Raw genomic sequence first — 26,624 nt, 5'->3', positions numbered from 1 at the left:
CCTTGTGCTTGAAGACTTTTCAAGATAGGGTGTGCGTGAAGTTTTGCAATCAGATATTGGACCGCACTTTGTAAATGACCTATTTGAAAATATAGTTCTTCTATTAGGCATTATGATATGATAAGTCATTTATAATGTGCCTGTACACAAGTGTTTCTAGGTGTGACAAGACAATTTATTCATTTATTTATTTATATTTATATAGCGCACTAGCAGCACACGGGCATTGAGGTGCTGTTACCTGCAAGAAACTTAGTTACACAGGTACAGGCATGGTGGCGGTCGTTGATACATTATGAATACTACAGAATATCATGCTGGTGTTGAAACATTACAGTTGGTCATTGTGTTACAACTTATGCATTGGGTCATGTGGTGAGTATTCATGATAATGTGCAGGGCCTTATGTGAAGAGGATAGTTTTCATAGCTTTGCGGAAGGTGGTGAGGGAGGCTTCGCCTCGGATCGTGGGGGGTAGACATTCCAGTGAATGGGTGCGAGATAGGGGAAGCTGGCTCCGCCCGCTCTAGCTTTTTTTACTAGTGGCACAGAGAGCATGTTGGTATATGGTGATCTAGTTGGCCTGGTAGAGGAGACGGGGTGGATTCTTTTTGAGAGGTAAGCAGGAGCGGTGAGGTGAATGCATTTGTGGGTAAGTGTCAGAGCTTTAAAGACGATCCTCTCCTTGATTGGGAGCCAGTGGGCTGTTTTCCTGGCCTCAGAAATGTGTTCTCTTTTGGCAATGCCTTGGGCTGCCCGGAGAACATTGTTCTGTATGACTTGTAGCCTCTCTAGGTTTTTATTGGAGGTTCCTAGGAAGAGTACATTGCAATAGTCAAGCCTAGAGCCGGTGATGGCTCTGGCTATGTTGGTGCAGTTCTTTTTGGAGAGAAAGGGTCTGACTGCATTGATAACTTTAGCATGGTATGCAGCTGCAGAGGCTATTGCATTGACTTGTCTGTCCATGGATAGGCTAGAATCCAGGTAGACTCCAAGGGTTTTGACAGAATCTGAGACAGGAATATTGATGGTGTCAATGATGAAGTGGCTAAATTGTGAGTCTAGGTTTTTGAGCAGGTCGAGGGAACCTACCAGAAGGAGTTCAGTCTTGTCGGAGTTGAGGCATAGTCCGTTGTCTGCCATCCAGGCTTGGATGGTGTTATAGAGGTTGTTGAGGGTCAGGGAGCCGTTGTCATAGTTGCAAGTGAGGGTGAGGAGGATTTGTGTGTCGTCGGCGTAGTTGGTGTAGGAGATGCCCATAGCGTCGAGTATGAGGAAGAGGGGTCGTGTGAAGATGTTGTAGAGGGTGGAGGAGAGGCAAGAGCCTTGGGGCACACCGCAGAGTATGATGGTTGGTGAGGCGGAGGCTAGGTCAGAGAATACTTGCATGGTTCTGTCTTGTAAGAAGGAGGTGATCCATGCTGTAGCCTTGGAGAAAATTTGGCAGTGGAGGAAAGGTGGGATAGGATGTCATGATCTACGAGGTCAAAGGCCGCGGATAAGTCAAGGAGTAGGAGAAGTGCTGGTTTACCCGTATCTCTAGCATCACAAGGAAGGGAAAACAGAAGGAGGACAAAACAATGATCTTACTAGACCTTGTGTCATTCAGATCGCGCAACGGCAGGGCGGTGGGAGGGGGAGAAGTGCCAGGGGCGAGGAGAGAGCGCAAAGGAACGCATAAGTGCTGCCAGTAAGTGGCTTATAAGTGCAAGTAGTCAGGGGACTGTAGGGTTGCAGACACAGTGCCAAGGGCAAGGGCAACTGGTCATGCAGGAGCCTGGTCCTGTATATTCAGTGGGTGGCCAGGTAACCAGTTTGCGCAGCAGACAGGGTAATCAGCAAGTGCGAGGAAGAGAGAAAGTGGAAGCGAAAAAGAAGTTATTTAGTTGCTTCCGGAACCGTTGGAGGTTATGCTCAAGTTTGAGAGAGGCAGGGAGGCTGTTCCAGATGGAGGCCCCAGCCAAAGACAGAGATCTACCTCCCACTCTCTGCCTGGAGAAACGTATGCCCCTCAGAGAGTTGGAGATGGATGAGCGGAGGGCTCCAGAAGGAAGATGCTTAGGAAAAGAAAGTTCAATGTAGTGTGGTCCCCAGCCCCAGAAAGCCTTGTGGGTGATGCAGAGGGTCTTGAAGTTGATCCTTGCAGCCACAGGGAGAAAGTGGAGGGATTTCAGGGCTGGAGAGATACAGTCCCTGGGCTTGAGTCTTGCAGTCCTGTTCTGGATTAGTTGTAGAGGTGAAGGGTAGGGATAGGCAGATTTAGAAAGAGGCTGTTGCCGTAGTACAGCCTAGAGAGAAGCAGGGCTCTGGAGACAGTGAGATTCTAGGGGATAGTGAGAAAAGGAAGAATACCTCTGAGGAGGTACAGCTGATAGTGTGACTTCTTAGAGACATCAGAGATGTGAGGAGAGAAGGAGAGGGTGGAGACGGAGATGACACTGAGGTTCTTAGCCTCACAGGAGGGTGTAGGTAGAGGGAACAGGGTGGGCGGCTGTAGTGAGAGAGGAAAGGTGGGAGCCGGTGTCCCAATGAGGAGGATCTCAGTCTTACTGACATTAAGGCAGTGATCGTTGGAGGCACGCCATCCCTGAATTGCAGACAGATAGTTAGGTATGAGAGAAAGAGCAGAAGAGGCTGAGGGGAGCCTAAAGGAGAGCTGGGTGTCATCTGCATAACACGGAAAGTTAAAACAGAAGGTAGAGATATGGTGGGCCAGAGGTGCCAGGTAGTGGTTAAAGAGCCAGGGAGAGGGATTAGACCCCTGGGGAACACCACATGCAGAGAGAGAGATAGAGGAAAGGAAAGACCCAAGTTGGACCTGGAGGGTCAATCTGAGAGAAAGGAGGTCAACCAGACTAGGGCTTGACCAGAGATACCCAGGCTGTCACAAAGACAATTGAGCAGGATAGCGTGATTGACCATGTCGAAAGCGGAGGATAGTTCAAGGAGAATGAGGACAGAAGGAAGATTAGAGCAAGTCTTCACGGGTGTTCAGGAGAGCTGTTTCTGTGCTTCTAGCTGCTCTGAAATCAGACTGGTGGTCATGGAGACAACCAACAGATTCAGTATGTAGATTAAGCACATTAAACACAAGTTTGCTTCAGCTTATCATCTGCAAGCAAACAGGATTTATGAGAAAGTAATCTGGCATTCTATAACAAATACTTTATTGTGATACAATCCAAGAATAGGATTTTACACAATTCATACATTTCATAAATTTCATGAAAACATAAATACATAAGAGTATATATATATATATATATATATAAACATAATACAAAATAGAATAAATATATATATAACACAATGAATAATTCAGTACAGTACAGTACAAGAATGTATATAAACTCTAAAAGCTCCATAGAATCTTGGCATGTGTTAACTTGGCAATTTGACTTTACTGTTTAGGCTAGGTTGAGAACGGAGATATAATATCAGTTTTGTTATAATACCTGAGGCAGGGGCGTGGTAAGTGACCATACCCTAAAGAGTGCAAGCTGAAGGCCAAGTGAATCGGTATTCAGACAAACATGCCAGAAATCATCCTCCTTAATCGCCTCATAGTTATGGACTCATTTTCCATATGCATTCATGTATATAGGGCCCATTTTGGGGCAGAGTGATAGTAAATGTCTGGTGGTTTCTAGTGCTCCTACCTCCTTGCAGATACGACAGAGCCTAGCCTCCCGTGGGATCTTCAGTCAGGAGCCTATAATGGTAAGAACCGGTAGCTGATTTGTTCTCAATCTCAGTAGGAAATGTCTTACTTCAGGAGCCGGATTTAGGAACAGGTAGGGCTGCGGTTTTAAGTATCTATGTATAACGTGTGTGACCGCCTCATATCCCTTCAACTTGGACAAGTGATCTGAATTCATACACCAGTCCCATTTGTTCAGTTTGTTCTCAAATGCCTTTTTTGATGAATATAAGGTAAATGCATCAGTTTTTCATAGGGCCAATCAATCTCCCTGAAAAATGATTCATTCAGCTCTTTGTATGTGAGGCCCCCGTGGATGTTTTTCTATATCAAAATTATTCCCTGCCAGTCTCAATAGTTTGCAGCTGGGCTCTGTCTGAGATTTCAGATAAACGGCACCCCGCAGGCGAAGTGCTCTACCTCTCAGTGAGATAAGACCCAGTTCCAAACAAAGTTATTGGATCGAACAGGAGGGACCCTGTCCTAGCACCATACGCCAATAATGGCCTTACAGGATGTTTAGCCATGTAAGATCTTGCATGGCCAATGCCTCCAGGCCATACAGAATTGCAGGTACAAAACATTGTTGGTATAGTTTCAGTATGCCAGCCATACTGATTCCCGCCAAGCCCTTAGCAAATGTGCAAGCCTGGAGGGTAAGTAGTTTTGTTCTCCGAAACGTATGTCTTTTTATGGCTTCATAATCTGTACCTGCTCTAAAGTCCAATCCCAAGTAGGGATATTGCTCTACCACCTCAATTTTTCCCACTTTGGTATCTATCCCAGTGCGACAGGGTCCCTTACATGCGATAGTCATTATTTTCATTTTCTCCACATTGATTACGAGACCTAGCTGCGTTGAATAGTCTGTTAATTCATTCAACATGTTCTTTATGCCGGTCATCGTACAATCCAAAAGGATCAGATCGTCTGCATAAAGCATTCCTATTATAGGGATCTTTCCTAATTTGATAGGGCAGTTTGAATTTAGAGACATATGGGCCAGCAGGTCAGCTATATAGAGGTTGTATAGTATGGGTGCAGTTACGCAACCCTGCTTTGCCCCCATGTTGATGGTAATGTTATCTGTTACATTGCCTTGGTCATTTAGTCGGACCGTTGTGGAAGTATTACTATGTAGGGCAATTAGTATGTTTAAAATCCATTTCTGGCAGTCCGACGCCTTTAATTTAGCCCATAAGATGTTCCGTCCCACCAGGTCAAAAGCACTACTAAAATCTACAAAGGCGATGTACACAGAGGCCTCCTTGATGCTCGTAGTGTTGTTTATTAGTTGATCAAGGACCCTGATATTATGGGTAGTACTTGCCCCTGGCCTAAATCCCGTTTGTGCATAATTAAGGATATGGTTTTCCGTGACCCATTTTTCTATTTCTTTGAATACCAATGTGTTGAAAATTTTACTAGTGACATCCAACATCGAAAGTTGTCGATAATTGGCTGCTTTTGTTCGCTCCTCCTTTTTGTACACTGGGATTAATACAGATTTCATCCAGGAGGACGATATCTGGCAAGTTCTCCATATTCTGGAGTACAGAGTAAGTAATAACTGGGCCCAATTATGGGTTGGGCCAGGGGCATTAGACGTTTTTAAGTTCATAATAGACTGTTTTATGATCTTATAGCTCAGAGGGAGGGGCCAAGTCCTAACACCCACCAAACTACTAGTAGTACTCATGTTCTCTTTATTGAATTTCTTAGATATATAATCTATCCATTTTTCCTCCGAAATGGGGCTAAGGATCCTCAGGTTCTGATCTCCCTCTGCCTGGGCCAGAATCTGCCAAATTCTATGACTGTTTTTACTACATAGTGCTTCAGCAGATTTCTGCCATTGATTTCTTTTTAATATTTGGCGATAACCTCTTAGCCACCTTCGATATTTTCATTTTATTTCTGCACTCTAAGTCTCTACCACACCCTTATCTATTTGGGCAGTTTTTTGCACTCTTATACTTCTTAGGGCCCGTCGCATCATACGTTTCTGATCTCTAATATTAGCATCAAAGGTTGGAAGAGCCCCCTTCTTCCAACTCAGCCCTGGGACAGAGCTACCTTTAAACAGTGAATGGGTTAAGTGTCTTATCCAACATTGGATATCTTCAGGGCTCTTTCCCCACATTAGCTGTTTAATGTTGGCATGGATGGGGAATGTTATACTGGTCATCTTTTCGATATTTCGCTGGGTCCACCTAATGTTATTTCCAGCATGATTGGGTATTATCTCTCTCCATATACCCCCCTCTGCAATTTCCACACCTCCCTCCACACTCAATGTTAACGTACCGTGATCACTATAATTGTTCAACATAACATTTAGATGCACAACATGATTCAGTAGACACTCTGAGACAGCCATAATCTGGCATTATGTACCAACAGAGGACAATTCGAAGGAAAATGGGCAACTCTGAGATATTGATCCAGACAGACTTTTCCATACAGAAATACATACGTGAAGACAAAAAGAATGGAGACTGGACTAGGACAGACAAACAAAAAACGTATGTATCCATCTCAGTATGGAGAGAAAATACAAACTGTCAAAATGAAAAGAATGAACTGCTCAGACATGACTGAAAGATCAGGAGAGCCAGGATGCTGGGAGAGAGCACAGCTGTTGGTGTATGGGCATGTAGCAACCGGTAATGGATGGGAAGATGGACTAATATCATGCCCTGCACATTTACTGAAGAAAGAAACAGTCCACAAGGTGCAAAAGATGAATGATGAATGCCTGGAATCATGGGCCAAGTATGCAAAACTGCTAACCTGGGTTGATAATAAAGCACGGCCAGTGCATATATTACAATTGAAGAACACAACAACCTGCCTCTAGAAGGATGGCATGGTCTATGTTGGAAAGAACAAAGGTTGTGGAGAAATAATTGAAGTGCCAGGAATGAATGAACTGCAGTACTAATGGATCGATATTGGTCCTGCGGATCCAGAGCCTGCATGCAGTTGCCTGAAGATTGGGGAGGTGTGTGCTCCATTGTAAATGTACACATCCCAGCGTTGGCGGTTCCCCAAAGTGACCTCCATATTGAGGAGTTTCCAAAAATGAATGAATACAACAGAAGCAAAAGATCATTCTTTATCGACTAAAAAGAGAGAATTACTTCTCATCAAAATCAATAAAGACTTATGAAGACATTCCTGATGAACACAGGTTATTCAGTAAGACTGCCATGATAATGACATCTATATTCATACCAGGACTTCAAGCTGCAGTAAATGCCAAGTGGTTGCAGATCACTAGGTAGGAACTGCTACAGACAATTAATATAAAGATAAAATGATTCAATGCAATCAAAAAAGAATTGAGAGCCAACAGGCTGATGACCCTCCAGAACAGGTATGTTCTGGATCTCTTAACACCAATGGAAGGAGGCATCTGTGGCAAGGTGGGCTTTCTTGCTGTGTATTTATACCATCTTATGATGGCGAAAATGAAAACGCTGACAGAAGCAATAACGATGCTGACAACTTTGCACACAAAAATGGAAGACAAATCTGATGAGATGGCAGGAGATGATTGGTCCTGATCTCTGTTTTCATGGATTCTATCTTGGTTGGGAAATTACTTGGTGAAATACTAGCATTAGTGTGGCTAGGATTCTGTCTCTTAAGGGTCATCTTGGGACAATGCCAGAAAACAGCAAAGAAAGCTATTGGAATGAAGATAATGATTGACATTAACAGTGGCAATGAGAGAAAACGCAGACTGAAGAAAGTAGTCGATAAAACACCAAGAAGAGTACTCTTGCATCTCCAGAAGCAAGGTTTTACTATCTCCAAGATCGTAAGCGATATGTGGGATGATGGATACTCTGTTCACCAGCAGGGGATTGTTGATAGGTGACCTGGAGTGTGGATGAACGCATAAAGAATGTGGGTCACCTGAGACGGGTGACAAAGATATGGGTCACAAAGAAAAAGAAATATGATGAGATGATAGAAGAAGATGAAGCAGGAATTACGGAAGAAGAGGAAAAGAAGGGTATGGTTGAATATTCAACAAGAGGGGGGAATGTAGAGGAGCAGGAAGATGTCTCTTCTCTAGTCCCGCCTTCTCACTACCGTCTTATTGGTGCAGCAGATGAAGAGCTACAATTGGGAACCCATGCACGAGTTAATGTGACATGTCCATACTGCATCGATTGTATGAAAGATGATATTCACTGAGACAGCCATTCTGATGATACCCTCATGGTGAGACAGTGGGAGGAAGTCCCCAAAGAAGGATGCCCACTGCCAAAATGCAGATATGGGAATCATGGATGAACGCTAAGGAAATGTTTGATGACAACAACATGATGTCATGAAGAATATATATAAACCTACGTTGAACGATATGAAAATACTTAAGACTGATGATGTAACTGAAGCACGAAGAGAAACATGTACCTACAAATGAAGTAATCGTGCAAATAAGATGAAGTAACTTGCTGACCAGTAACTGTAAATACGCTGCAACGCAAGGTACAAAAAACATATGGAAGCTTGCAAAAAAGAGGTATACACATAACATTTAGGAGGACCATTGAAAGAAAATGGACGATGGCATGTGTTACATAATCAACCCAGCTACCTCAAAATACAAGCCTAGGATTGCAAATTGAAGAATTAATGAAGAAGCTGGAGTCGAATTAACAGACCATGTGCATCTCTCCGGTGCTGAAATCCCTTCATTGGCTCCCTGCGGCTGAAAGGATCAAATTCAAGACCCTCTGCATTGTCCACAAGGCTTTCTGGGGCCTAAATACAGCCCCTCTCGAGCCCTCTGCTCATCTACCTCCAACCTGCTGCAAGTGAGCCGGTTCTCCCAGCAGAGATTTGGAGGGAGATCCCTTTCTTCGGCAGGTGCCTCCCTCTGGAATAGCCTTCCTCCCTCCGTCTTCAGCCTTATATTCTTAAATTCCGGAAACTCTTCAAGACCTTCCTCTTCTCCTCTCCCTTCTCTCTCACCCTACCCTGCTAACCTAGCTCTCTGCTTTTCCTTCTCTCCCTCTTTTCCACACAGCTTACTGACTGACCGCCTGGTGTACCTCAGAGTCTCACAGGTCCCAGGCACCTCTGCTAGTCCTTCTGCACTTGCCTCAGGACCCCGCACACCATCCCCCACTGCACTTGTAATAAAACCTTGAGAGCTTCTCTCTCCTCACTTCACTAGTATCTACCGATTGGATGCACTTGGTCCCCTGCCCCTCCCTTGCCCTTCCCACACTTGCACGATCTGTATACAGCTCTGCCTGAAGATCGTTCTGTCTGTTCTCCCTTGTCTTCACCCTTTAATGTGCACTTGAAAAAAACACAGAATCGCCGTCAGGCCTATTTGCTGTATCTAAACTGTTAAATGTATCATATTCACTTAATATGCCTGTGCAGACCGTTACCGTCTCAGAAATTCAAGGGGTCTGAGCAACTGTTGTTTTTCCTGTGTTCCCTCCCTCCTTGAACGCTTTGAAACACTTGCATTTGTATAGGCACTATATAAATAAACATTACCATACCAACATTACCATACCATCAGATATATTTCTGCTAAGATTAGGAGGGACAAGGACATTTGCAAATGCCAAGTGTTGGACAATAATGAAGGCAGACGCCTATGTGAGGTGGAGTGAGCAAGTCTCTAAAGGCTAGAAGGGGAAATGACACCATGTTTAATAAAATCAAATAGCAGTAATTGGGAGGCTGAAATGGACCTAATAATGGTCTCCTAACACGTGATGAAGAACTCAAAACAAAGACTTAAGATGAAGAGTTAAGATAGTTGTGTGCTCACACTCCCGTCAATGTCCTAGAAAAGTGAGCAGACTACGAGGCCAACTACAAACGATAGACCTTGGCTAAGGATCAGATCGATGAAATGCAATGGACTAATTGGGAAAACAAGAGAACAAGCTGACGCAGCTTGAACACCTAGATTTTGTTCAGTTCACATCAAGCCAAAAGTCCAAAGTAGGATAGGGTTGCCAACCAATCAAAAGGCCTGCCACACACTTTCATACACAATTTTGCAGTTATTAGCCAGCTGCCATATCTTCTGCTATAATCATTATGTGATGTACGTCGAAGTAGCTCAGGGCATGTCCAACAGACAAGAGGCAGCCAATAAGATATTAACCTGAATATAATTCTATAAGTAGATATGTTCCCCTAATTCAATCCCTCCCGGCGATAGTTTTTATGGAATGCCACGTAGGATGACATCATATATTATGTATGGGAAAGTAAGTAAACTTTGTAAAAGCAAAATGATGTGTGGACATTGAGCATCTAGTTTGCTAGCTTTCAGTTCGCCCTGCTTTCATTCATTGAGATAAAAGCAGTATTTTACCATCTTCCTTTGGTCTGTCTGGCTATTTGGTCTAAGATGATTACTGATAATTCCATCTATCACATAGAAGACGCTTCAAGGCGCCAGAGCACAGTATCTGTGCACAATCATGGTTGTCCAACCCACATATGTGTAGTTGTAAAGTCGACTTCAGTAGTCGGCCATCCTTGGCGAATGCATGTTTGCTAACATGTACACCTCTGTCACAATGCTTGCGTTCTGAGAGGTTGCTGTGTGGTCCCCATGTGTGGTGCATCTTTGTGTGACAATACACATCACTGTCTACTGGGCTTCACAGCTGTGCCAGTACTTGAATGCACGGTTGTAATGTCCAGAATATGTGCACATTGCACAACCCCATGATGTGCCCCCCTGCCAGGCATACATCACCCACAAGGCACACCTCAGTGTCACGCCAAAAAATACCTCATCCACATGACTTAATTATTGCCACACTCATGGGGCCTGTCTCTTTGCATTGTACATCATGTGCATGCAATACATGTGGTCCACACACATCCGTTGCTGCTGAGGTGCACTCGCTCTTACAGAACGTCTTGTCAGAATACATTTCTGAGCTGCCTGCAAAGACACACTGTGGTGTGACCAGCCTGCTGGGGTATGAGTGTCCACAGACCACTGCCCTGTGTAGCAGGCGTTACGTAGAAACAACTTAACTTGTATATTGAAAGAGGCCACACTAGACAAAACATAGGTCAAATCAGCTGATGGTGGGTCATCATTCCAAAGTGGGCAGTCTGGTACTGTCCTATTGAAATGTCTGTAGACAAACCCTGCGAAAGGTGACGGGGATGAATAACGCCAATGAGTGTGCCTGTCTGCATTGCATGTCATTTAAGTGCATGTCCGATTTGTATATATGAATATACAGTTCAAATTAGAATCACCAGTCTGACATTTAAGGCCTGTATGTGGTTATTAGTTGATGCACGACAGATACATGCCTGGTTGCTTGCAGCACTGTTGATGACTCTCACCCGAACATTACCCTGTCTGTATACTTGAGACATACATACTTGTCCAGCCATGTGGATTCTGTTTGATATGGAATGATATGGCAGCAACATCGCCCACTCAGATGTGCCATCAGGGCTCTGTTGCTCTTTATGTCATGAGATTTGAAGCTGAGGAGGTGCTAGTTATCAGTCCTTGCATGCCCAGTTGACAATACTGACACATCTTTGTAGAACGATGCACATAGACCGGGACTGATGCCCCAACAAAATCACCCATACAGGAGGCTTAAATGTAGGGAATGATTGTGGCACCTACGTACTAGGTACTATTTGCAGACCATGAATTACCTTTAGCAGGATGAATGACAAAGGCGGCTCCTGATATGTCGTATGGGGTCCACATTTACACTGACACTGCCTCCTCACCATCATGCATGCCACATGGGTGAAATCTGAACAAAAGAGCAGGGCCATGTTTCGACTGGCAGTGCTGGCATTAGGATCTCTACGCAGTGCTGGCCTTCAGCATTACAATGCCCCATGTGCAGTACTTATCCCTGGTTGTGTCATCAAATGCTTGTTGCATGGCCCATCAGTCATGAGTAGGCCACATTTGTATGGCTATGTGTACACTAACTTCATGGACAGGACTCGGGGGCGTGCGCATGTCAGCAAATGCCATACATCAGTGGCATACAGCTCACAGTGTGCCAAGTCATGATGTCATGATGTCATGATGTCTGATCTATGGAGGGGGCATTGTGTCCTTTGCCATGAAAATCAAGTGATGCTAAATGTGATCATCAGCGGTGCTCCTGCTTCTTTAGACCCTTCGGACTCTGCAGGGTTGGATGCAGAACCAGGTGCGGATGACACACTGAGGGAGAAGTGGTGTGCCCCGATGGGCAGATTGGATGGGGCTGTTGAGTTTGCAGCAGTGCACCAGGCTTCACAAGTCCAGTCAGTGGGTATCCACACACCTACAGTGGTTACGGCTGCAAGATCCCCCTCCCATGAGTTGGGGTCAGATACTGGGGATGATACTGGGGATGATGTCTAATGGAGTGTTGTAGACTTGCAGCCAATGACAGGAGCCGTGCAGTAATGGGCCCTGCAGTAAGGGGCCCTGCAGTAATGAACTTGGTCCCTTGATCCATTGCATCACACCGCTGTGGTCCCAGCATATGTGGTGGACAAGTGCATGCTGGAGAGACAGTGTGGGAGCAGCATATGTTGTGTGTCACCATCCAGCATGGGGAGATGTTATGTCTTATTGCAGAGGGCATGGATCGTCTGGTCGATAACATATCTGCAACAGCAGCAAATCCTGTCCAGCCCGTAGAAGAAATTGCATGCTGAGATGCAGTCCTCAAGGCTCCCCTACAGACTGGGCATGGAGGCCAACATCTAGGACCGACGGACTGATTTAAAGTGTCTGCAGGACTCCCTGCATGCAGATCCTAAGGCACATAGAGAAGCCCTGAAGCAGGAGATGTTGGCATCTCGAGACCCCAATCGCCATGAGATGGAAAGCTTGAGGGCTTCACACCTTGAGGCAGACAGTGTCCCAGCAAATTGATGTGTCATGAGTGAGTGCACATGCAGCCTGGCCATTCATGAAGCAGCCCAACATGACCTCACTGCCTTTGGGATGCTGGTGTATGGATCTGTGTCATGGCTGGCCCTAGGCAATGAAGACCAGGCTTTGGCACTGCATGGACAGGATGGACCGCCACCCCCCACCACTTGATGTTCCACCACAGGATGTTGGTCCCGGCACTCCCACGCCACCTCAACCACCTCTTCCGTGATGTCCATGTGCCCATGGAGAGTATTTATATTTTTCAATTGGTGTTGATTTTTTGGGATATGCACACGCACCCACCCCCCAGCCCCCAGGATGGACATTTTTTACCCCCAGTCCAGTATGGACATTTTTTATTGTTTTGAATCTGACCAGGGTGGTTGGAAGGTTTTTATTTTACCTCCTTGTTGGGATGGACAAATTGTTCTGATTTTTCTATACCCCTGTCCAAGAGGGACACATATGCTTTTTTTCCCCCTGTCCGGGATGGAATATTTCAATTATTTGTTCCTACCTTGAGAGATGTGTTGTTGCTCTCTCAAGAGATTAATGAGTGAAGTACTGGAGATGCAGCCATGCGCAGTGTGGTGAACATCCATGGTTGATTTGATTACAACAGGATCACATGTGCAAGGAACAATGGGTTAATAGACTTTTTTTAACATAAGTGCAGAATGCATAATTTGCAACTATGGCTTGTACATACAATGTCCAATGTTGTTCCAGTGCTCCAGATTCATCCAATGACTACACTCCATGAGAGGTCCACCCTTCACCCTTTCACCTCCTTAGTCCCCATGCCCTCTGCCGAGCACTGGTCCTCCATTCACAAATGCAGAGGAACAGTTTCCGGTGGAGGTGATGAGGGAATCACATCAGGGCTGCACTGTCAGCAGGTAAGGTTGAGCACTGTCAATCATGTAAATGTCTGTTTTAGTGTGCACCACAATCTTTGCATGCATTCTCCCACATTTGATTTTCTGTGGGTGTAATCATTTTGTCAGTGAATGTCAGTGCAGTTGTGTGTTTGTCCACATGCATGTGCGTGTATGTCCCCTTGAACATCCATGCATTGTTTTTCAGTTTGCACTTCTACAATGGACAGCCAACTTATGGGAATGTGCAGCACATATCGCACTTCAGCCATTGGCAGTATTTGCCAAATTCTACAACAGCATCTTCATTCACAACATGAATTCTCTGTACAACTGGACTCTACATTATGATTGTTCACCTCTTGCCTAACGGACCGTTCTGATGTCTTCTTACTGCCACCCTTCTCCTCCCACGGCCCCATGTGCCCTACAGGGTCTTGCAGGCATACTCCCTGTCCACACTAATCTTTGACCTGTGCCAGAGCCCACTCCACGCCTTTATCTGTTCACATGACCTGCACTGATACAAGTCCTTGTCTTACACACACATGTCCATTCACAGATCTACACAACCTTGATCTTGCCTCTGGAAACACATATCTGGCCATTTGCCTCAATTCACTCCACAGGACAGATTTGGCACGCTTGGTGCATCTAGGTTTGTACTGGTTTGCAAATGTGGGCCCTTGACAGACTTTACCTGTGTTCTGGTAGGCGATTCTTAGGGCCATAGTTAGTATATTGTGCTATTTAGTGGTATTTTGCTATGGTGGTATTTTATGGTATTTTGTGGTAATATATTATGGTAAAGTTATTGGGGGTATTCCTATGGTGGTGAGACTAATTTCAGAACACTGCCTAATAATATTTTCACCAGGGTCACTAACAGGAAACAAATACTGGACTTAGTACACACTGAATCATTGGCTCATACTCGTGTGATATGTTAAGCCCTTTTGGCTGTGTTTCAGAGTATATTAAACAGGCAAATGAAATACAAAACATTTATTCAGCCTCTCAAAGTAAAACAATGTACTGTGATTAACTTTGTTTTCAGATTTTCTTACTGCACATCTTATCTCGCTATGCATGCCAAATCAATGAGACTGAATGCAGAAGAAATACACTGAAACTAAAATACCTTTTCAAATTATTGTTCTTCATCACAAACTACAACTATGCAAGTTACACAGAATGACATGTACGCCCACATTGTAATTCACAACATAAACAAGGTTTCATCTGCGATAAAGTGCAGAGCTTTTCCTGCCGCCGCCCTTGACTTCGCAACAAAGCTGGCAGGAAAAATACACTCTGAATAACAGCAAAACTTTGAGAAATATTAACACAGTTTAACATGCACGTTAAATTCTTTTTACTAGTGCAGCACCTAAAAATGAACTGAATTATATAACCTATGCAACATAGTATCAAACATCCGCTTCACACGCCACTCAATTAACAGCATAATTACCTAGATCTGGTGGCGATATTCCCCGTCTCAGTTTAGCAGTGACCCAGGGTCAATCACAGACTGCGGCTCTTCTTATGACTGCCAACCCAGGAGAGAGACAGCATCAGCCCTGAAGACTCACCTGCCCAGGAACCAGCCCTCTCTTCCTTCCAGTACTTATGCCTCCTTCGTCAGTGAGTGAAAGAATGACCCAGCCCTCACTGCTTCAAACCTTTTTCACAAAACCCTCTGTCACGCAAAAAGCACCTCCCTTTGACAAGATCATCCCACTAAAATAGCATGTAATTTCCCTGCGCCTTTACCCGAAAAAGGAACGGCATTGCTGAAGAGAACTTGTTACATCTCTCTTGTGCTTTCTGCCTCAAAACAATGCACTGTCTTTAGCAGAATGGATCTTCACATTCCACATCTTACAACACAGCACAGCCTCAATCCTGCATGCTTAAAGTTTTCCATTTCCAGAGCATCATGCTTTTCCATTAACCTGCATCCAGTTTATATAATGGATTGATTTGCACTACATGTTATTATGGCAGTTACATGTTAAATAGGTTTGGGTAAATCAATATGTTAGTTTCATGTTAGTTGCATTTTCTAGTGCAACTCAGCCCATTAAAATAACATCATGGAGCAAGGTGATCATTTCCTAGCATGTGTTCTGTCATTGGCATCTATTTAGATTCAGCCTGAGTCCTATACCCTTGAGTCCATCTATGAATCTCACACCCTTGGCCCTAGTTAAAATTCAAACCTTTTCTAAAATGTGAATGTTGAAATGCAGAGCCTGCATGTTGAAATACAAAGCCTGCATTCTTCCTACACACCCTCCTTTTTTTCTGCTGGGACACCACTGAAATCACTGCAGGAAAAAACAAACATTCAATAATTACAGTAGATCACATCTTAATAGTCAAGAAACAAATAACATGCAATTGGTAACATTCATAAGCCAAACATTTTATATATATATCTATAAATATAACATATAAATCTTCTTTTTATTTTTTTAGAATGTTTTTTTGTAACTTATCTTTTCATCTCGTGATCACCTTTGTCTTTTATCTTATTTTAATTGGTGACCTATTTATTTTTTGGTATTTTTTGGGGGGATTTTTTAATATTTATTTTTTAAAACATATACAACCATAGGTCCATAGAACTATGCCAATGGCCTCAATCTCATGTAAGAACAAAAAAAACAGTTTGTAAAAATAATAAAAAATAGTCTTTAAAAATTAATTCAGAAATCGTTTAGGAAACTGTTGTTGGTGAAATGAACCTCCATTCTCTGTAGACGGGACTTCTTTCAGGGTCATCATCTTCACATCTTTCGGGGTCATCATCTTCACCCCTTCTTCGGTCCAGGGGGATTTCCAGGGGACTCCTTTCCAGTGGCATCCTCCAGGGATCCGGTACTCCAAGGATCGGCGCACTGACGGGGAAAACAATTATTTTTCTAGAGTAAACAGAAAAGACAACTTAAGAATCAAGTACATCAAATCCTTTACTTTTCCGTTCTCACTGGGATATCTGAAATCAACTTATGATATATACAAATGCACATTATGCATAAAATACCAAATAACATATCAAGCAGCCAAGACCTCCTTTTAGGACCATCTGAAAATAACATGAATTAATTACACTAATAGCACATGGTATTTTTCAGGTAACAGTCTCAAACACAACACTCCTTTCTCTTAGTTATTTAGTTACATTTTTTTTCACTAACGTGATATGTGCTTCCCTTTTTATCTCTTCAAACCTCGTTTTAATATCTTCACAATATTTACACCTATTCACCTGCTATGGTAATCCTATTTAATATGTAAATGCTTTACTTTTTCACGCCCTGCTAATCTCAACTCGCTCTAATCTTTTCAGTTCATGTTTTGGGTGAAAGGGCTTAATTTGATTCACATGGACAAACTGTTCCACTGTTTATTCTCCCTCTTTTTTTATCAATTCTGTAGACCACGAGTGAAACCTTATCTACAATTCTATATGGCCCTTGCCATGCTGCAAGAAATTTCGAGTGTTTATGCTTATTTTTCCCAAAGTTAAATGTATATACCTGGTCTCCTATTTCATATTCTCTCACAGAGGCCTTCCTATTGTAATATGCCTTTGCACTATCAGTAGCCTTTTCCAAATTTTGCTGCGCAAATGCAAACGCATATTGCAAGTGCTTTCTCAGTTCTTCCACATATTCATGAATTGTGGGCGCATTTGCAAGAACCTGTTCATTTGTTCTGCAAATTAAGTGTTGGGACAAAACCATTTTTCTTCCTGTCAAGATTTCATGGGGCTGAGATTTGTTGATTTAGAGGGTGTCGACCTGAGAGCCATTAGTACCAATGGAAGCCGTAAGTCCCAACTAGATCCTGCTTCAACTACAAACATTTTCAACATATCAACTATCAATCTGTTACACTGTTCTACACCCCCTGAAGAGGAGGGTCGGTAAGAAATGTGCAGCTTCCTCTTCACACCCAAGATTTCCCACATTTCTGTCCTAAATGCACTAGTGAAGTGACTTCCACGGTCTGATTCTATTCTTTGAGGTAAACCAAATCTTGAAAAAATATGATTTACAAGTAAAGTGACTGCCATCTGTGCACCGCAGTCTGGAGCTTGAATGCACTCGACCCATTTAGACATTAGAAAAATAACTTTCAGCATGTACCTGTTTTCACTTGCATATATCCTCATCGGCCCTAAATAACTGACTTGTAAATCAGAGCTTTTGATGCAGGCTGAATCTGTGCACACATTAAATACCCTCTGGTGTAGAGCTCAACATCTTGAGACATGTGTGGCCAATAGGCATATCTTTAAAAATGTCCAAGGTTTTCTGTGAACTCAGTGTCCTGTAGTTATGGCATCATGGGCATGATGTAATATCAATCCCCAAAATGACACGGATTCTCTAATCATTAGTCCATCTTGCAACCTAATTCTTTTTTTGTTTTTCAATAGTACTCTCAATTCCTCTTTTCCTTTGTAGTCCTCTTCAGTCAGAGGATTTCGTTCTGCATCTAGCAAATGGTTGTAAAATGGGCCTAGAATAAGATCTTCCTTTTGTTCCATAATCAAGTCTTGATCTGGAGTATGTAAGCTCCATTGTGCCACAGGCTGTTCAACTGTTTTTGGAGTTTTGGAGCGTTTTATTGCATCCACCTGTATTTCAGCAAGCAGGTGTTCATTAGAAAATAACTCCCCCTTTACAGCTCCAATTATGGCTAATTCATCTGTCTTATCATTTCTTCCCTTATCCTCACCTGGTGTTTTCAAATAACCACGTATTTTCCTCCAATGTATTATCAGGTCATTTTCTGATACATGTTTGTCTATAGCCTCAATCATCTTGCCATGTTTAAGTGGCTTCTTGTTATATGTGAGCATACCTTTCACCTTCCAGGCAGGCAAATACTCCACAAAACTATTTTGCGCATAATCAGAATCAGTGACGAAAACTACTTCTTTGAGTTTATTTTCTACTGCTGTCGATATTGCCTTATAAATAGCGGCCAGTCTGCCACTTGACTGCTTTTGGGGCCTATCCTCATGCTTACTCTTGGAATGTTGTCACATTTAACCCACACATTTCCTATTTCTGCTACAAGTTATTTTCCTGTGTCTTTTTCTACATGGTGTGCACATCCATCTACATACACAGTTGGTAACTCTTTACATATTTCTCAGTTGAAAGCCTTGTGTGGGGATTGCTCAAATTCACTAAAATGTGTCTCTAACTCTGTGTCATCAGGCGCACAGACAGCTGTACAATCATGCAATCTGCTAGTCCTTGAGCACTGAGCTCTTTTTATTTTGCCCATATCTCACTTCTTCTGGAAATACCTGGAGTGCTAATGTCCAGGAAGTTATTCTTGACTGGGACAAACTCCCTGATCTGATTCTCCTACTTTGTAAAAATTGCAGAGGCTGGTGATTCGTTTCTACAATCACGTGCTCCCTTGAATTAGGGGACAGAAATATTGTAATGCCCAGATAGTGATCAGAAGCGCTTTTTCACATTCACTGAATTCGGTCTCTCCCTGTGACAATGCTTTGCTAGCATACACAATGGTTGTGTTATTTATGTTGTGTTTCTGATACAACACTGCTGACATATATTGATCTGTGAATCGTTTTTCTACAAAGAAATCCTATTTTTTTATTGGACACGCCAAACATGGTGCTTTCATTAGACACCCTTTTAGAATGGCCACTGCCGCACTTTGTTCCTATTCCCGTTTCCAGGGCAAACCCAGCTGCAGTAATCTTGTTAAAGGTTGTGTAATCTCTGCATTATTATCAATACATTTTCTGTTGTAACTTGTTATTCCTAACAAGATCTTTAAACATTTCAAATTAGTGGGATCTTTAAGTTTATGAATTGCTTCCACTTTTTTTCTTTTGTGGGTTTAGCCCATGCTCTGTCACTTCATGACCTAGGAAGCTTACCCTTTTTCTGTACCACTGTCCATTCTGTAAATATACTTTTGACCCAGCCTTCTGTAGCTGACTGAGCACACGTGCAATCTCATTGAAGTGGTTTGTCAGATCTTCATGTTTGATTAGCACATCATCCACATAAACTATTGTCCCTCTTTCAGCTGCATCTGTGAGTGCCTTGCTCAGGAATATCCCAAACTCACTTCCACTATTAATATACCCAAAAGGTGTCTAGGACCATGCATATTGTGATTTGTCAAATGAAAATGCAAACACATTTGAATATCTTCAGCTAGTGGCACACACCAGAATCCAGCTGTAAGGTCCAATGTGATAAACACCTTTGACCCATGAACTTGTGCAAGACCTTGGTCAATAAATGGAAGAGTCCATCTTGAAACAGGTACCTTTTTGTTTAATTCTCGTAGATCTGCACACAAACGCCATTGGCCATTGGGGTTTAGAACACCTAAAATTGGAGAATTTGATGTACTATGAATGGGCCTAATGATTTCTCTAGATTCTACATGTTTGATTATTTCAGCTAGTGATTCCAAACATGCCACAGTTAACCTATAAAGCCACACAAATACTGGCTCCATAACATGTCCTTCTGGTAGTGTGGCAACATGTAACTCTGTCAGCCCACAGTCATAGGCATCTTTGGCAAAAACCTGTTTGAACTCCATGAATATTTTTCTCAATTGGGCTTTTTCTTCTACATTTGTGCAAGCATCTGCGGCTTGAATCTGCTCCTCTACCATTTTAGAAAACTCTGAGAAATCCTCCAAAGGAGGAACATCTGTACTTTTCTCTAATCATGTGGCAGTGTCTCTCTGGAGAGGTGCTATAATCAAATATTTTTGAATATTGACCCCCATTTCAAAATGCTATTTTTCTCCTTTAGATTGACTTAATTCGAATAGGATACCATTATCCTAATGGCAGCATACCATTTCACTTGGCTCATAAGGGTACACTGAATGAACTTAAAAGATTCATTTAGGCTTTGACTCCAATGACTCTAGTAACTCAGCCTGTGCAGTCACATAGCTTTCAAAGATGTTCTCGATCACTGGGTTACTGAAATCAGCAGTATGATAAGATTTCTGTATTGCTATTCCAAACGCTGAATTCTCTTCCAAATGATTTTTTTACACCCTTTATTGTCCACCAGGATTTCAATGGGACCATCCCCATTCTCTAACATTGGTGCATATTCACATTCTAATCATTGCTGCGTTATGGATTCATTTACGCATACAAATGCATCAGAACCTTTTATCTGTTGTCTCTTCCTGTATTTTAATGCTATTGTACATTGTGTGGTAAATGCAGGAATAGTAACAACACTTTTCACCTGAAGCTCAATTGCATATGGCGTCGTTTGGGCACAATGTTAAGCTTGTCTTTTGTCTTCAAATTCAGGTGCGGCTAAACCCAACCTGGACCAGACCTTTTGATTTAGAAAGTCCAGTACCATACACATTCTTTGCATGATATCATTTTCCAAATAAAATGTGTTTTGTGTCCCTCTCACAATCCACACATTGTGATAAATACTCTTAGAGCCAATTGTAATCTTTAACATGCATCTTCCTACAATTCTTTGTCCCAACTCTGGGTCATCTAGGCCAAAGATGTGCTGATTCATTAATCTGAACTTTGCGATCACCTCCCTGTCAAGTATTTGGACCATCTTTTCATTAATGACACTCCTTTCCTGATCAAGCGCTAAAGTGGATTACATTAATTGAGAATGCCCATTCACATGGATAGGGATCCATGGATGCCCTTCTTCCATGTGCATTTCTGAGATTGTTAAAATGTGTTTTTCCTGATTTAACTCTGTAGAAATATTTGGTTTGCATTTTTCTTCATTTAGATAAAAACGCAATGTGTTTTCATCTATTTCTGTTTCCAGTTTTTCTTAGGGTCCAAATAAATCTCCAAAGACTGCTTCTCTTTTTCTCCACACATTTCATCCTGACACACGAGAATGACAGTGATACTAGGCACACAGCCATTGCAAAGATATACTTCAACTGCACTTTCTGATTTAGCAACAGTGTGGCATTCTTTTACACTGTTTGTTTGTTTGTTTGTTTATTTATTTGTATAGCGCACCTGACCCAGAGGTATATGGGCGCTTGAGCATCAAGTTACAGGCATAGGTAGGAACATTTGTACAATTGTGCAATGTAAGTATAGTTACAACATCGGTTATGACAGCAGTTATAGTAAGTTGCTTTGGGTCATTATTTTCTTAGGTCTCAATGTTTTTTTAGCTAAGGAACATAATACTCTATTTACCCCATTAATGAGGGGCGATAACTTCTTCAGGAAATGTGTCCCTCTGAGAAAGGGTTTTTCATTAATGGGTGTGAACAACATTTCCTGTCTCATCCGATGCTTCCCTATCTTTATGTCAACCTCAGTGAACCCTTTGATAGGTATTTCTTCCCCATGGAAATTGTGCACAGGCCCTCATTTTGTCTCGCCATTACATGATTTTGTGGGGCTCTCCCATCATTGATACTTTTCACCAGTTCTTTTGACAATTTTGTTGCTTGGGCACCTGCGTCAATCGTTGCGAATGCATTCCGCTTTTCTTCAATGGTGATGGGAGCATAGTACTTATCTTCAAACTTTTTTTTTTACACATACAACATGTGCATTTTTGCTAATTTCAAGACTTACTTTTCTTAGCTCTTTTTTACTCTTTGCTAGGAAAATGGGCCTATGAAATGACATCTTACCCTCCTTCTTGCCCACTTCATTTTGAATTTCTTTGTCTATTCTCCTGGGCTCAGAATCCATTTGGAGTGTAGCCACTGACTGCCCCTCTGACTTGGGACCACTAGTATTCACACCCCAATTTCTCATTGTACCTTTCCCACTGTCTGGTCGGATTCACTTAATTCCACATTGCAACCTATTGACTAGGTATTTTCACAAGTGTCACGTGACAGTATGTCAGTTTCTGTGTTTCAAAATATTCTTCAGGTAACTGATCTGCACCCACCTTTTGGGCAAATTGTTTCCTCCGTGTCGGTACAAACAGTATTTTGATTATCAATAAAGGATAATTTATTTGTTGATCTTAATTCTTTGTTTTGTGTTTCACTTTCACCTTGGGTATTCTTTTTAAATCTGCTTCTCTGTTCTTTGGGTTTTTCTTGTTTATTTTCCCCTTTTTGTTCTTCATCTTCACACACCTGAATGGTCTGGTTCCACTCTAAATTGAACCACACTCCCCTTTTGTGTGTGTTGAAATTTCCCATCTTACTTTCTCTTTTTTAAATCAGCAAGCAATTCAGTGTTTTCATTCAAGGACAATTCATGGGCATCTGCATTTTCATCACAGCAGAGGTCATTAGCTAGTCACTTGTCGCTATGCACAAGATCAATTCTATGACCTTCTGCACCTTCCCTTGGCTGTTGCTTTTGGACTGTACACAATTTGCCTATTTGCTCAGACAACATTTTGACTTGATCTTCTACGCATTGAAACCTGTCCATGTCTCTGAATTCCTCTCTTTGTTGTCTGGGCCGGTAAGGATTAAACTCATCCTAATTAGTCCTGTTCTGATAGATCTCAGCAGAATGATTTCTATTTGTGTTACTTCTGAATTCACGTACACAGGAGCTGGAGAACGTGGAGTGACCATCCTTTGACCATGATCGACCAGTGGTGGTGACTGATTATATTGGCGAGGGATATAATTCATATTTTGTCTTTCATTTGGTGGGAACTGTTCCTTATGCTGGCTTTCATTTTCAGTGCATTTATTCACATATCTTGGTCTTTCGTGGTGGCAATATACCATTGTATTAGGGTCAAATCCACTCTAGGCTCCTGGTGTCTGGCATGGGCCATTGTACATTTGATTTTGATTGTGATTTAGGCCTGGCATATCATGCTGAAATCCCACTCTGGGAGACCTACCAAGATATCTCGGACTAATGTAAGAACTTGTATCCCTAGGATCAATGGATTGGAACATAGGAGCTTGGGGTGATGTCCTCTGTGGAAGCATGTCTCTTTGCTTAGGTGGCATGTAATTCTTTGCCTGAGTTTGGGCTGATTCTAGGGGCATCTTTACAGATTTTACCTCCAAAATCACTGGTGTGGATTCCTTAGACTTTGGTTTGGCCTCTGTATTCTTGGGCCCCTCTTCTTTCTAACCAAATACCACTTCATACAGTTTGGTCCCCTGTTCTATTATCCATTCTAGTGGTTTTTCCCTGTCAAATTCACAAATTAATTGGGAGACAATTTCTTTTTGGAGCCTATAAAAGTATGCAGTTTTAAATTCTACAGAGTTAGGGTTAAAGGTCATGTCAAAGCATAAAAATGCTCTTTTTAAGTTTTGAAAGAATTGGCGAGGTAACTCATTCTGCTTTGCAGTCATAGTATAAGCGGCTTTCTTGGCATCCTGTATAGACTGATAAGGTGAGAATTGGTGTCTAATCTCGTTCTCAAAGTCTGCCCATGGGAAGTTCTCCTGTTCATTGAGATGAAAGTACTGTCTATATCGTTCCATAGGTATCTGGAGGGCTTTGAATATATCATGAACGGATGAACAGTTTCTAAATGGTCTTCTATGCAACAATCATCTCCCTTTTTGAATGGTTTATTCAAAGTCTTGATAGATTTCGTAATTTATATAGAACTACATGGTGTATTCTGGTATGTGTCATTTTGTCGCCCCTTCCAGTTCTCTTGTGGGCAAGAATGTGTGTGAAAATTTGTAAGTGATTCGAACCCTACCCTTGGGTAATACCCAGGTCTGGCCAAGGGGATAACTGCTGGTACGTTTTCTTGGGTAGGGATTGAATTCTGCTCCAGGGAGTGTAGTTCCCTGTCACTTTTCCTGAGATTTGAGATTAAACATTTGCTGTTCCAGGTTCTTGCAATGTCCATGAAGCTGGTGTGCTTCATGACAGAGAGCAGAATTCTCGTCCCTAACTTTATCGATTATTGCTTGCAATTCTTTGATTTGTGTCTGGGAATGATTAAGTGCTTCTGTCTTTTTTTCATTTTCTTCCAGTAATTGAAATAAAGTTTCTCTCTCTGAGCTAATTGAGTAGCAAGATCGCTACATTTGGATTGCAATTCCGTGTCTAACTCCTTCTGCTTTAATTCTGCATTTAATTACTGTACCTGATCACATTAATTGTCCAAACTGCGTTGTAATTTGCTAAAGATTTCACTGTCTTTTCTTACATCCTTATGGATCTGTGTAACAGAAACCAAAGTTTTGCGCACAGTCTGATGATGTAGTATTTTGCTATGGTGGTATTTTGTGGTATTTTGTGGTATTTGATTTTAATATATTATGATAAATTGATTGAGGGTATTCTTTTAGCGGTGAGACTAATTTCAGAACACTGCCTAATAATTATTTCACCAGGGTCCCTAACGGTAAACAAATACTGGACTTAGTACACTCTGAATCCTTGGCTCATACTCTCCGGGGATATTTTATCTACAATATCACTCTTATGCACATTTGAATGTGTTACAGAGTATATTAAACATGCAAATGAAATACAAAACATTCATTCAGCCACTCAAAGAGAAAAACATTTACTGTGACTAACCTTGTTTTGAGATTTTTCTTACCGCACGTCTTATCTCTCTTTGCATGCCAAATCAATGATACCGAAAGCAGAAGAAAAAAACTGAAACTAAATTACCTTTTTGAATTATTGCTCTTTATCATAAACTAGAACTATGCTACTTACACAGAATGACATGTGCACGCACGTTATAATTCACAACATAAACAAGGTTTTTCTTTGTGCCCCAACATGTGCCAACTGTCCATCAATTTGCCTGCCAGGCTCTCAGACCATGCTGCCTTTTTTCCTGTCTTTCTATCGCTGTCTTCCTTTCTTCACCCCTTCTCACTACCCTCACCCACTGTAAGGGCCACAATCTCTTTTCTTATCACCCCATCTACCAGACTCCTCCTGCCACCACAATTCCCCTCTCCCTCTCTCTCTCTCCGCTCTGCAGCTACACATTCATTACTCTGTGTCCTGTTTCCCTCTTGTCCTCTGTCATCCTTCACATCAGCTCCCACACTTGTACTTCTACTCCCCAGACCTTCATCTCCTCACTTGGTGTCCTTTTATCTCCCCTCCATCCAGGGATGACCCAAAGGCACATGTGACACCTGATGGCGGGTGTGCAGAACCCAAATGCCTGCAATCAATAGCCCGACTTTTGCCCGCATCCCAGGACTGACTGACACCTGTTTCCAGAGTGCGTGCCATGCTGTGGTTGAAATCTGTTTGCTTCCCTGCCAGTGATTGCTCAGTCAATAGGTTTTGATGTTGTAGAATTGATTGTTTCTCATGCTCCGTTATTTGGACTTTCAGACATTGACACTGGGTGGGTATGGCGGTCATGTTACATTGTTCCATGCAAGGCTGTCCACTTTGTTTACTTTCATGCAATGCATGTCTTTACAAGCGTACAATGTTGTTTCAGGTGAATGCTGTCGATGCGAGACAGGTGGGTACCTTGTGCAGGTAAATTCAAGGCACTCAGGGGGGCACATGCGGTGCCAGTGGTGGCAAGGAGTCTGGCACAGTGTGGGATGATTTTGTATTTCCTTGGACTGAGGTGAGCAGGTCCAGCTTCATGGGTGCAGGGCCAGATGGGGATGGGAGGCCGGTGAGTGTATGCTTGCTGTTTTTGCATGGCACTCAGGGGGCACTGGTTGCGGGGTGATTGTTTTCAGGAAGACTGTCTTTAATTGTGTTATCCTGAGGTGAGCAAATCCGGCTGCAGGGACGCATGATGATGGGAGTCTGGCGAGTAATTGCTTGCAGATTTTTTCATGTGTCTTGCCTGCCGCGCTGCATCCCGTACACTCATCTTTTCATGGCATGTCTACCCACACTGGCAATCCACTCCTGGCACTTATGCTCCATCTGGGGGACAAGTCCCAAGACAATTCTACACACAGCACAGCATTGCAGGCCATTTGAGTGATGCCATGGTCCCCTCGGACACCAGGCACATGCCATTGGCCTGGTGTTGTTGTTTGCCATGGTGACATGTACCATGCACGGTACACCAGCAGATATTTTGCTACATGTTGACAGCTGCTGAGTGTATCTCAATGCTCCTTTCAGTTCCCAGCTCATTGGTCCACATTCAGTCCAGTCCCT

The sequence above is a fragment of the Ambystoma mexicanum genome, chromosome 5q (genome assembly GCF_040938575.1).
Source record: "Ambystoma mexicanum isolate Mex_15411 chromosome 5q, UKY_AmexF1_1, whole genome shotgun sequence".
NCBI lineage: Eukaryota > Metazoa > Chordata > Amphibia > Caudata > Ambystomatidae > Ambystoma > Ambystoma mexicanum.
Note: the sequence above shows the minus strand (reverse complement) of the source record.